The following is a 12,795-nucleotide window of genomic DNA, read 5'->3' as shown; positions in this document are numbered from 1 at the left end:
ATTCACTGAGCCCACAGGAGGAGCTAAATTCTAATCTTGCCTCATCTATTTACTATTAGTATGATCCTGGGAAAATCACTTAATCTCTCTGTTCCTTATTTTCCTGATCTGTCAAACAAGGAGATTATATTTGATGGTCCCTAAGGTGTCTTCTGGGTTTTAGTCTATAATCCTATGATGACCCCCTGAAGTATTTGTCATTTGATTCCAGTGTGCCCCTAACTTTGTACTGAAGTTTTCACCTCTCTTTAGTGGTGTAGATGTAGACAGAGAACCAACGAATTCCAAATCCAAGGCCAATCCAATGGCACGTGTTTACCAGTGCAGAATTCACATCTTGGAAGTGAGATCCCACTCAACGGGCATGGCCGTGAAAGGGGATCAGGAAAAAGGCCAGATTTTACATAGTAATTTAGGAAAATGTGCATATATTTTAAAGAACATTGAGTTTCCAAAGTAGATTTGGGAACACAGGTGTAGAATATTCTGAAAGTCATTGCCAGAAAATATATCGTGATGCTGTGTACTGGCTGAAATGTTTGCAAGGCTGTTAGAAAACATCCTAGTCAATGGCATTGGATGGATCATAGTGAAAGTAAGGTGGCAGGGGGTTGTATCTTCTTGCTTTTTTCCCTACTTAGTTTAGTTTGATTCGATTCAATTCAATCCAATTCAATTTCAGTGCAGCCAGCTTTTACCTAATGGCCCACTTTGAGCCAGGCATGTACTAGTCCCTGGGGAAAATACAAGACAAAACCCTCTCTTCCTTCAAAGAACTTATATTCTACTGGAGTGGGCGGAACTTAGGAAGGGAAATTGTGTGGACATCAACATGTAAACATAGAAGTAAATGCAAAATATATTTTTCAAAACAAATAATTTTGGAAGAGTCAAGGAACATGTCATAGACTGGTTTGAAACAAAGAGTTTTAGAGAGAGTTTGGAGAAAGGTCTATCTCAGAAATAATGTTTTAATTGCTCTAGGAAAATATTTGTAAACATTCTATAATCAAATGATGCCATTATTATATTAAAGGTTTATTCTAAGAAAAAATAAGAGGGAAGGAACCAATAATTTCTAGATAGAAAAGTTTCTTATCTTCTTATTTATTTTACAGAAACAATAAGGACTATTAATATTCTTAGGACTAAATGGATATGAAACATGCCTAAAACTCCTAAATAATACAGTATAAGTAAGTATGACATTTAGGAGGCTTAAATCTTTCCAGTAAATAGCATTTGTATTAGTAACTGCAGCATTTCAACATCTAGCGTTTTGTATCATTAGCCTGCCAAGAAATATTTGTTTGCTTGTTTTGTTAAGGGAGAGGGAAAGATTATGAGGATAGGCCATCAAAAAGTAATGATTTTACAACTTTTTGGTCCCAAGACCTTTTTACCCTCTTAAAGCTATTGAAGTCTCCAAAAAAGTTTTATGAGGGTGATTGAGGTTTATGGGAGCAATGGGGTGGCATAGTGGATAAAGGGCCCTCCTGAAGTTAGGAAGACCTAAGTTTAAATCCAGCATCAGATATTACTAGCTCTGTGACCCTGGGCAAGTCACTTAACCTCTGTTGGCCTCATCTGGAGAAGGTAGCACCTACCACACTTGTGAGGATCAAACAAGATAATTTTAAAGCACTTAGCATAGTACCTGGAATATAGTAAATGCTATATAAATGTTAACAATTATTATTATATCTTTTGATATTTATTGTATTAGAAATAAAAATAAAAATATTTATTTAATTTTAAAACAACAAAAACAAATGCATCACATATTAACACAAATAACATATGCTTATTAAAGTAACTATATTTTAAAAAATAAAAATAGTCACAAGAATGGCATTGTTTTACATATTTTTGCAAATCTCTTTCATATCTAGTATGACAGAAGATGGCTACATCCTCATATCTGTTTCTGTATTCAATTTGTCATGATACATTATTTTTTTTTAGTACTTTTTTTGTCTTTTTGGAAGGTGGAAGGAAAAACAGTTGGGGTTAAGTGACTTGCCCAAGGTCACAGGGCTATGCTACATTATTTTGAATGAAATACACAAAGATAATCTGAGCTCACACAGATAAATAATGGGAAAAGGGAAGTGCATTTTAACTGGTAAATAACTTCTTAATATAATCATGAAAATATTTTTAACCTTGCTCATCCACTGAAAGGGTGTTGGGGACTTCTAGGGATCCTTGTCCACACTGGAGAGCCACTGACCCTTCCCTCAGTAGAGCAGACACATATCCACACCTTCTTACATTTTGATTTTTTTCCCATATCTCCTCATAAATCCACCATAGCTTGTCTGCCTAACATTCTAGGAGTCTTCTTCTTCTAGGTTTTTTCCCATTGTATGCATACCAGAATAGTCTTTGGTTTATCCATCTTTCATCACTCACTCTCACAACATGACTGGCCCACCTACCTTTTTTTAAATCATATTTCCTAGGTGTTAACTTTTAGATCATTTCCTGTGTGCCAGTTATCACTGATAACATGCCTATTTATGTCCACCATACATCTCTCTGTTGCTCTTAGGCTCACCCACCTTCTTTTCAAATTGCCTTCAAATCTGAGAAATCAAAACCATTTTCATCTGTATCTGGAATCTGAATGTTGTTTTAGCTTTAATATCATGACTCATCATCTACAGAATTTGGAGCAGTGCTGAGAAAAACCCTAATATGGTCATACAACTTCTGATTTTCACAGAAGAAGAATTTATTTCCAGGTACAATTTATTAACCATAAAACTAGGATCATTTGCTTATTTATTCATTCACTGGAGATATATTTATTGAATACAGATTATGGTATAGAACTGTGTTAGGCACTGGGGGAAACAAGAAAACAAAATGTCACACATGGTCCTTGCCTTCCAGAAGCTTGTAATCTAATTGGCAAGACAAGATCAAATGTGTTGTGAGATAGTTAAGTGGGAACACCAAACAGTGAGCTATGTTGGTGATCAGAGAAAAAGGCTATGCATATGGGCTGGAAAAGGTATGGGCATTTCTGAACCTTGAATTTGACCTTAAGTAATGGAAGGGAAAGGGAAGAGTGTTCCAAGAGGGATAACAGCATACGAACAAAGCTTTGGAGTACTTCATGAAAGGGAAAGAGTTCTAGACCTATAGTCAAGAGAGACAGAGGGTTTTGTTTTTGTTTGTTTTTTGGAGGGGGGAGGGCAGGGCAATTGGGATTAAGTGACTTGCCCAAGGTCACATGGCTAGTAAGTGTTAAGTATCTGAGGCAGGGTTTGAACTCAGGTCCTCCTGACTCCAGGGCCGGTGCTCTATTCACTGTGCCACCTAGCTGCCCCAAGAAACTGAGTTTTGAATACTTCCTCTGACATTTGGTAGTAGTAGTAGTACATACATACTATGGTGCTTTTTGTTGTTTGTTTGTTTTAGTCATGCCTGATTCTTTGTGACCCCATTTGGGGTTTTCTTAGCAGAGATACCGGGCCATTTCCTTCTCCAGCTCATTTTACAGAGAAGGAAACTGAGGCAAACAGGGTTAAGTGATTTGCCCAGGATCACACAGCTAGGATCTGAGGCTGGATTTGAACTCAGGTCTTCCTGATTCCAGGCCTGGCACACTGCAGCACTTAGCTGCTCACTTCCTGTGCCACTATGGGTGAATAATTGAACCTTCTCTGAGTTTCAGTTTTCTCGTCTGTAATCTGGGAATAGCAAGGCTTGTAGTAGTTATCTCAAAGGATTCTTGGGAAGACCAAATGAGGTAATACTGAAAAATGATTCACAAATGTTAAAGCTCTATATAAATGTCAGCTCCTGATATGGCCTGCTTAGGAGGCAGTGAAGTTATAGGAGTGGACAGATTGGATGGATTCTATGGGGAAATAGTGAGAAACAAGCTTAATAGGAAAGATGATGCTAGATTAAAGAGAGCCTTGAATGCCAAGCTGAGGATTTTGAATTTTATACTCTGGGCTTTCTTTCCAAGTGGAAAGGATCCCTTTATATAACATAAAAAACTATGGACCTCCCTCCCTCTCTCTCTGTATGAGAATGTATATTTTGGAAACTGCATAGTAATAGGTCAGCATCCTGGCCCTATGGGACAGCTCCTTTGATAAAGGGCATGTAAAACCAGAGGCTTCTGGTTGGTCCCATGGTCTCCCCCACCACTGTGTTGAAAGACTTTGTCCAAGGAGCCAGAAGAGTTAATATGGTACATTTTAAATGGAGAGCCAAATGTTAATCTTATGTTCTTCTTCCTCTCTTTTCAATTTGTAACCTGGGCCTCTGCTGGTCTTTTCTTTGGACTTCCTTTGGAAAAGAGGTAGAGAAGAGTTCTCTCCCCCAAGCAGCTGTATCAGCTACTTACTCATAGTAGCAAGAGCATGTCCTCATCAGAGTGAGACTGAGCCTCGATCTCAGCACCCTTTCTGTCTTTCTGTCTCTGTGTCATTCTAAAAGCATAGGTGACCAAGGAGGGATCCTGAGAGGGATGGGTTCAGCCTTGGCAGCAACCTTATAATTCAAGAGGTTGAGAGCCCAGACTTAGGTGCTGGTTGCTCACCTCTAAAACAACTCATAGGATGAGATGATAACTGCCAAAAGGATAAGTCCAGTCTATGCCCTGTCTTGCCAGAAGATATCGAACTTGAGAGAGTTGTTTGGATAATACAGAATTAAGATGAAGGTAAAATGACTGTTCAGTGATCCCATACAATAGTTCATGTTTTAAGTATCAATATCTTGGAAGAATATAATGTGTTACTGTATCATGTTCTAAGTATTTATCAATACATGTTTGAGTCTTTCATGTTTTAAGAATTTCTTTTGTGATAGAGGAAATAATTAGCAGTCCTATACCTGACTTACTTTGTTCACTGAGTACATTTCTAGAAGGGACCCTATTGGAAAAATTCTAGAGAGGAGAAAAACCTAAGCTTTAAGAGATTTTACTTAGGGTGGTGGTGGGGATGGGGGGATGGGGGACATAATGAACCACAGAGTTTGAAGAGAGCCTGAGGCTTTGAGATTAGGCTCCCACGGTACAGTTCGAAGTTTACTTGAGACTACCCCTCCCCAAACATGGGTTTTATAACATCATTACGTCAACTTGTATCATTAATATCAATTGATAAGAAAAATATACAATATCAAAAGGTTACTTTTTTGTAATACTTAAGAGTTTAAATGAATTTTATTTTATTAATCTCTACATCAATGGCCTCCATACTGTTCCTCGATCTAGATGCTCCACCTCCCAACTGCAGGCTTTTTCACTGGATGTCTTCCATGCCTAGAGCTCTGTTCTTCCTCATCTCTGCCTCTTAATTTCCCTAATTTTTCCTAATTTCATTCAAATCTCAACTAAAATCCTGCCTTCTGCCAGAAGCCTTTAATGCTAGTGTCTTCTCTCTGTTGATCATCCTCAATTTATCTCATATATATATATATATGGTTTGTACACGGCTGTCTGAATGTTGTCTACCCACTAGACTGTGAGTTCCTTGAGAGCACAGACTGTCTTTTGTCATTCTTTGTATCCTTAGCACTTAGCACAGTGCCTGGAACATAGTAGGAGCTTAATAAATGCTTGTTGATTTTATATATATATACCTTTAAGAACTAGTAGTGTGGGTATATGTAAGATATCATTCATTTTACAGAAAGTAGAGTGGTGAATTTATTATTGTTCTGAGTCATTTAGTGAGATGACTGGTGTGCATATGAGTTTGTGGGCTTCTTGCAATAAATCTTTAGGCCCTCTAAGGAATGGTGATCAATGGTTTGGGAACTTCTGCCATATGCAGGCAATGGGGAAGTTTTAAAGGCTTTAAAGAGTGGTTGAATAATGTGACTAAATTCATATTTTGGGAAAATTAATCTGGGCACGATGTGCTGGATGATTAGAGTCAGTGAGAACAAGTAGGAGACCATTGTACATCGTGCAGCCATGATGGGATGAGGATATCGATGATGGGGAAAGCAAGGGGAGCGAAGAGGAAGGGATGGATTAGAGACCTTTCAAAGTGAGGATTGGCAGTTCCATAACAAAGACTCAGAAGGTCTTTGCTACATGAGTCATGCTCATTAAAACTCACGGGAGGAAGTGGTAACCTACAGTAGCAGAACATTTTGTTATGAGGATTTATCAAGAGTTTTGACTGAAATGCAGGAGGTATAGCATGGCATTAAATGTGCTTCATTTCACTATGGCATTATGGGAAAAAACTCGATTTGAAGTCTCTAGAGGACGTGGGGCTACCTGTATGACATCGGACAAGTGACTTCACCTCTCCAGACCTCAGTTTCCTCATCTGTAAAATGAGGTGGGTGAATTAAATGAGCTGTAAGTCCTTTCCAGGTATAAATCTTAGGATCTTGCTAAGTGCTTGCTACAAGCAAGGCATTGCTCTTTGGGGGTGGGGGGAACAGCAGAGACTAGGCCATTTTTAAGTGGATACTAGGGCAGCACATTGGCCAACTGTCAGTTATCTTTTATTCTTCTTATTTGACCAGCCCATCACCCTTTTGAAACCTTTATCTCTTTGATGATATCTATCATAAGATATTATATTTAAAATGACCTTATAAGCCATGGAGCCCAGTCATTGTGTTCTTCATTCAGACAATTCTCATTCATATAGTTCAATTCATTCAGTCTAACCCCCTCATTCTACAGCTGAGGAAACTGAGACCCAGTGACTTTCCCAACATTACCCAGCAGATGAGGGACTGAGTGAGGACTAGAATACTGGTCTCCTAAGTTCAAGATTTGCATTCTCTTTCCATCTACATGGACATTAGATCCAAGTGTTAGTCTATGCCTCTGAGTATACTGGTTTTCATTGGCTTGAAAACAGAAATGAAATTTCTGTCATAAAAAAAATCTGCCCTCTTAATATGTTAGTCCAGTGCAAAATCAAATGCCATGACTGGCTTCTTTTAAATAAATGTATTTGTTGTTGAGTTGTTTCAGTCATATCTAACTCTTTTTAACTCCATTTGGGATTTTCTTGGCAAAGATACTAGATTGGTTTGCCATTTTCTTCTCCAGCTCATTTTACAGATGAGGAAAAGTGAGGCAAACATGGTTAAGTGACTTGCCCAGGGTCACACAGCAAGGAAGTGTCTGAGGCCAGATTTGAATTCATGAAGATGAGTCTTCCTGATTCCAAACCCAGTGCTCTATCCACTGTGCCACCTAGCTGCCCCTTAAAAGGGTACAGGGCTACAAAAATAGACACTGAATATCATAAAGCCACAAGAAGGCTAACCAGCATATTTTTCTTCTCTACAGCATAACTACATCTGTAAATTCTCTTGCTGCTCATATCATTTTGAGTCAAAACAGCTTCTAGACTTAAAAGCCACACTCTGCTTTGTTCTGACCAAGTGTTATTTTAATGTCAGGATTTGCTATGAGCAAGGTAAACGTAGCACATATCCTGTTTCTATGAATAGGACATCCATTCTTCAGAGAACAAAATGCATCTTTCACCTGTGTTCCCGTATATTTTATCTTTAATGCCTCAACACTCCACCCCCAACATATATGCATTCTTTTATCATAGCTAAATTCTACTCTAAGATCTGAAATCTATATTAAAATATGCTATTTTTGACAAAAGAGGCCACTTAGTATGTTAATGGTACCTCTTCATTTTTGAGAACTCTGTTTAAACTCATCCCTAATCTAAATTAAAAAACACACACAAAGTTACAGAAATGAATAATTAAAATAATTGCAATTTGTGAAACAAATTACATCACTAATGACTCCAAAATTAATAATCGCGGAACAAAGGGGAGAATGTATCGAGAGGGTGACAGCAAAAAAATGAATCTCTGGGTCAACACACCACTCTTAGGATTTTAATTTGGAGTCCCCCACTCTTAGCTATCTATCCTGATTGCACATCCATCAGGTTCCTGATGAATATAAAGGACCTCAGTATATCACACCACCAGATCCCTGGGTTGAGGTAACAATGGGAAGAGGGTTTTGTAGGCTTTGAGAAGGTAGAAGGAAATGGCATATGACAGTATGGAGAACCCAGTTGTTCTTTTCATTCTTCCTCATTGTTGCCTCTGATTATACTCACTGGTGTTGTAATTACTGTTTCATATGATACACATTCTTCCTCATGCTCATATGAGTATGTATAAATTTAAATGTAGCACTTATTGAATTAAGGTAGTATGTAATGAAATACTATATTTTTTTCCTATCATTCAGGTCCTCTTCTACCAATTTGCATTAATTTTTCATCTATTTCCTTAACCTAATCCTTTTTTTTGTGTAATTCAAGAATATTTCCTCTTTCCTATTGTGTACTGTTCATATCTTTGTACGAATGGTTTGCTTTTACCTTTCCGTGATAGGAAAGTGTTACCACTTGAATGGGTTCTGGTCTTGGGTAAATAATACACCCATCACAGGGATGAAATTACCATTTACTGAAACCATTTCAAGTTCATTTGCATTGTAAGATACATAATCCTGCATCTAGGTATAGATTTAAATGGGGTTAAAAATTATTAAAATTAGTGTTGTATTATCTTTTCAAAAATTTCCAGCTACTTCATGAACTGTCTCTTGAGTACTACTATAGCTTTATATTTTTTTAGACTTTTATATTCTACATCTTGAGATAACAAGGGAAATATACTTGTTTTAAGGTAACATAAGGAACTGCTTGCATTGAAATGAATCAAATAATTATAAATAACCATTTAAATATGAGCCAAAGGGTACATTCGATGACTGTTCTGTTTTCAGTATGCATATTAGTGTTTACAATACACAGGAGCACATGGAGATATTAATCTTTTATATGTGTAGTTACTGGTATTTATGTACATCATTATCAAATATTATGTGCAGTCATTTTATGGCTTTGAAATCACCCATTCAGATGTACTTTGGTTAAGCCCCTATTTGTCCAGTATCGTGGCTTTCTATATATAGCAATGCTTTTTATTTATTATTATCTGTAGTAATTCACAGGTCAAAACCCTATATGCATGACTTGGATACAGATTTTCTAAAGAGTTAAATTTTTTTTTGTCTGTAGCTAGTCACAGTTGACTGGTCTTTTTAGATTAAAAGCTAAAATGAAACAGATACATGGAATTTATTTGGAAATACCTCTTGCTAAGCTTTGTCATACTAGTAGGCATCCTTATTGCCAACTTTCCTGATTTTTGAAAATGAATTGTAACCCTTCATGGTTTATCTTACTCTCTGCTGTTCAGTATAAAATCCCATTCATTCTGTTCTCGGAAGTGGGATTTACAGGCATTTGACTCCTATGTCCCACCAATTTTTTCCAAGTACACTTCGAGAAAATCTGATGACTTGTAAGCTGTCCAGACCTAACTCTAATATTTTTAGCTCTCACTTCTGGCTTCCCTTAAGGAGAAGTAATTTCACTTCTGTTGGTTTTAATTTTTTCATCTGCAAAATGGAGTGAAAGTAAAATAGGCAAATCATCCATCTGAGGGATATAATACAATGGTTGGTAATGACCTACCCCTTCAAACATCAGATTACACTGTTTTGTAATGTAGATGGGTAGATAGGTGGCACAATGGATAGAGTACCAAGCCTGGAGTCAGGAAAACTCATCTTTGTGAGTTCAAATCCAGCCTCAGACATTTACTAGCTGTATGCCCTTGGCCAAATCACTTAACCTCGTTTGCCTCTGTTTCCTCATCTGCAAAGTGAGCTGGAGAAGGAAATGGCAAACCACTCCAGGATCTTTGCCAAGAAAACCCCAGGAGGGATCACAAAGAGTTGAATGCTGAAAAAATGACTCAACAACAATATACTCAATAGGAATCAGTTAATAAACACTTATTAAGCATCTACTGTTTGGCGGTCACTGTCCTAAGCAATGAGGATACAAAAAGAGGACAAAATCAGCCTTACACTCACGGAGTTTACAATCAAATGGAGCAATGAAATTGTGTCATTGTAACTAGCTATGTTAGTGCCATATTCCCCTACTGGACTGGTAGTTCCTTGGCGTCAAGAATTATGTTTTGGCTAGAAGTGTATATTTCCTTCAGTGCCTAGAGCAGAGCTTTATACAAAACTCAAGGGCTTGCTGTTTGTTGTCCTGTTTTGTGTGGCTCAGAGATGTCTTAGCTTCCTTTAAGATTCAGCTCAGACACCATTTTCTACATGATGTCTTTCCTGGTCCCTGCAACTTCTATTACCCCCAAACTACCTTGTATTTAACTACTTTATGAACATATTGCTATTCATTCACTTCATACTGATGTTGCATATATTTTATATGTATTTGTCATTTCCTCCAATTATACTCATTACAATTAGGGATTGTTTCTTTTTTTTGTACTTGTACCCCTAGCGCTTAGTACAGTACCTGGCACATAGTAGGTGCTTAAATGCTTATTGATTGATTGATGTTGTATTTTAAGATTTCAAAGTGTATTTGAAGGCCTGGCTTGGGAAAATTTTGCTTTTTGGATGCATGTCACCAACACTCGATCATTTGATGAATGACAATATAAAGTTGAACATTCCCAAAAGTGCTGGGGAAGAACTACAGACAAATATAATTCAGTGAAAACAAATAAACACTGCCTTCAAGAAGCTTACAGTCTAATGGGAGAGACAATACATAGGTGATTATATCCAAGCAAGATATACACAGAATAAATTGGAGATGGTCTTAGAGGGAAGGTATTATGGGGAATTAGGAAAGGCTAATTGCAGAAAGGGAGGGGAGTTTAACTAGGTCTTGAAAGAAGCCAGGGAAGGTGAGAAGTAGAGATGAGGATGGAAGGACTTCTGGACATTAGGGACAGTCAGAAAAATTCACAGTCCAAAGAAGGCGTGTAGGTGTTCATGTTGGTTGTTGTCCCTTGTGATAGAAATGGACCAAAATACCATCCTTATGTCAGGGTCAAAGTACAGTTGTTTTACTGTGGCTGATCCATACCAAAAAGCCGTCCATAGGATCATAGAGTATGTGGAGGGGGAGTAAGGCATAGGAAGACTTGAAAGGTAGGAAGGGGGTGGGATATAAAGGATGTTAAAAGCCGCCCCCCCCCCAAAAAAAAGATTGTACATTTAACCCTGGAAGTATTAGGTTGCCACTGTGTATTTGTACTTCAAATGATTTTGAACATACCGTATTTGTATTTGGGTAGAGTCTCTATGCTTATTTACATGTAGGTACAGATGGCCATAACATGCGCTCTGGACCATAGGCATTACTACCAGAGTGACGTTGCTGACAAGGTCACCTTTGATGCGCATGAATGTGATTGGGTAAACTTCGGAATGACGGGCACTGATTCCCCTACCAATCTCATTCATAATCTGCCCTTGGGTTGGCAGCTGCTCTTGCTTTTGGCAGGGCCTGCCTATTTATGGTTCTGCGTCTTCACCTCACAGACTGCATGATACTCTGGACTTACAAGGAAAATAAAAAAAAAAAACCAACCAGACCCAACTTACCACAATTCTGATGGTTGCCTGCCAAGTTGATCTATTTGCTGCTGGGCTTCCCAACGGTGCCCTTATAAATGTTTCTCTGGCTTGGAATTTTCCCACAGTCAAATAGCAGCTGTTTGGGTACTCTGCCTTTATCCATCCATCTTCATAGGGCTGACTTGTCAAGACCATGGATTAATTCCTGGAGGACCTGTCTATGCTCTAGGACCTTGTTGCTGGCATCTTCCCCTTCCCTCCACTTTCTTTTGGGTATTTCCAGGCATTACATGTGATAGTGATGATAATGACAGTGATTACTAACATTTACATAGCCCTTACTATGTGCTAGGCACTGTGCTAAGCACTGTACAATTGTTGTCTCATTTGATCCTTACAACAACCCTGGGATGTAGGTCCTATTATTATCCCCATTGTACAGTGGAAGGAACTGAATTAAAAAAGTTTAAGTGACTCACTCAGGGTCTCTCATCTATTAAGTGTCCGAGGATGGATTTGAAATCAGGTCTTCCTGACTCCTTGCCCAGCACTCTACCCACTTCACTGCCTAGCATAAATAGGAAATGATTAAGAGAGGGAAGGCACTGGAATTAAAGGGAGTTAGGGAAGATTTCCTGTAGAAGGTAGGCTTTTAGTTGGGACTTAAAGAAAGTCAGTAGTTGAAGCAGAGGAGAGAAAGCATTCCAGATGGGGGGGGGGGGGCAGCCAGAGAGAATGCCTAGAGCTGAGAGATAGATTGTCTTGTTCATGAAACAGCCAGAAGGTCAGAGTCACTGGATCAAGATTTTACATATCATTTGGTTCTGCGCTGTCTCCCTCAAAGTTCATGTCTTTTGGAAAGTCAGACTAGGCTTGGGCCCATTGTTTCATTGTGTTCCCTAAGCCACAGGGAAGCTGCTGCAGTCTTCTCCCTGGGCTGCCAGCCAGCTCTAACAAATAAGATTCAGGACCTCCAGACATCTTGGAGGTCACCTCCAAGACTGGACATAGCCGTCACAGGATAGTTTTTCACTCACCTGGGAACAGGAAAGAACAAATACAAATGAGGTAGCCCCAAACCCAAGCTCTACCTTGCTTAGGCAGGATATATGCATTATTTATCACGGACATGACAACAGGAATGATTGTGTGGTCAGTGGGGTAGAGATAGGTAATGCGCTTTCTCCCTTGCCCCCCACTTCTGTCTTAAAGGAAGCTTGAAATGGTCTTGATACTATTAGCAACCCAAAGGGAGGAGAGCAGTGATGGCAGAATCACTTTCTCTTCAATCTCCACTAGGTCCCAGGGTTGTTCCGTGACCCAAAGGGTAC

This window comes from Petaurus breviceps, unplaced genomic scaffold (genome assembly GCF_028583685.1).
Source record: "Petaurus breviceps papuanus isolate PSGF00001 unplaced genomic scaffold, PetGlider_PUasm1.0 178, whole genome shotgun sequence".
NCBI lineage: Eukaryota > Metazoa > Chordata > Mammalia > Diprotodontia > Petauridae > Petaurus > Petaurus breviceps.
This window is presented reverse-complemented; position numbering follows the sequence as displayed.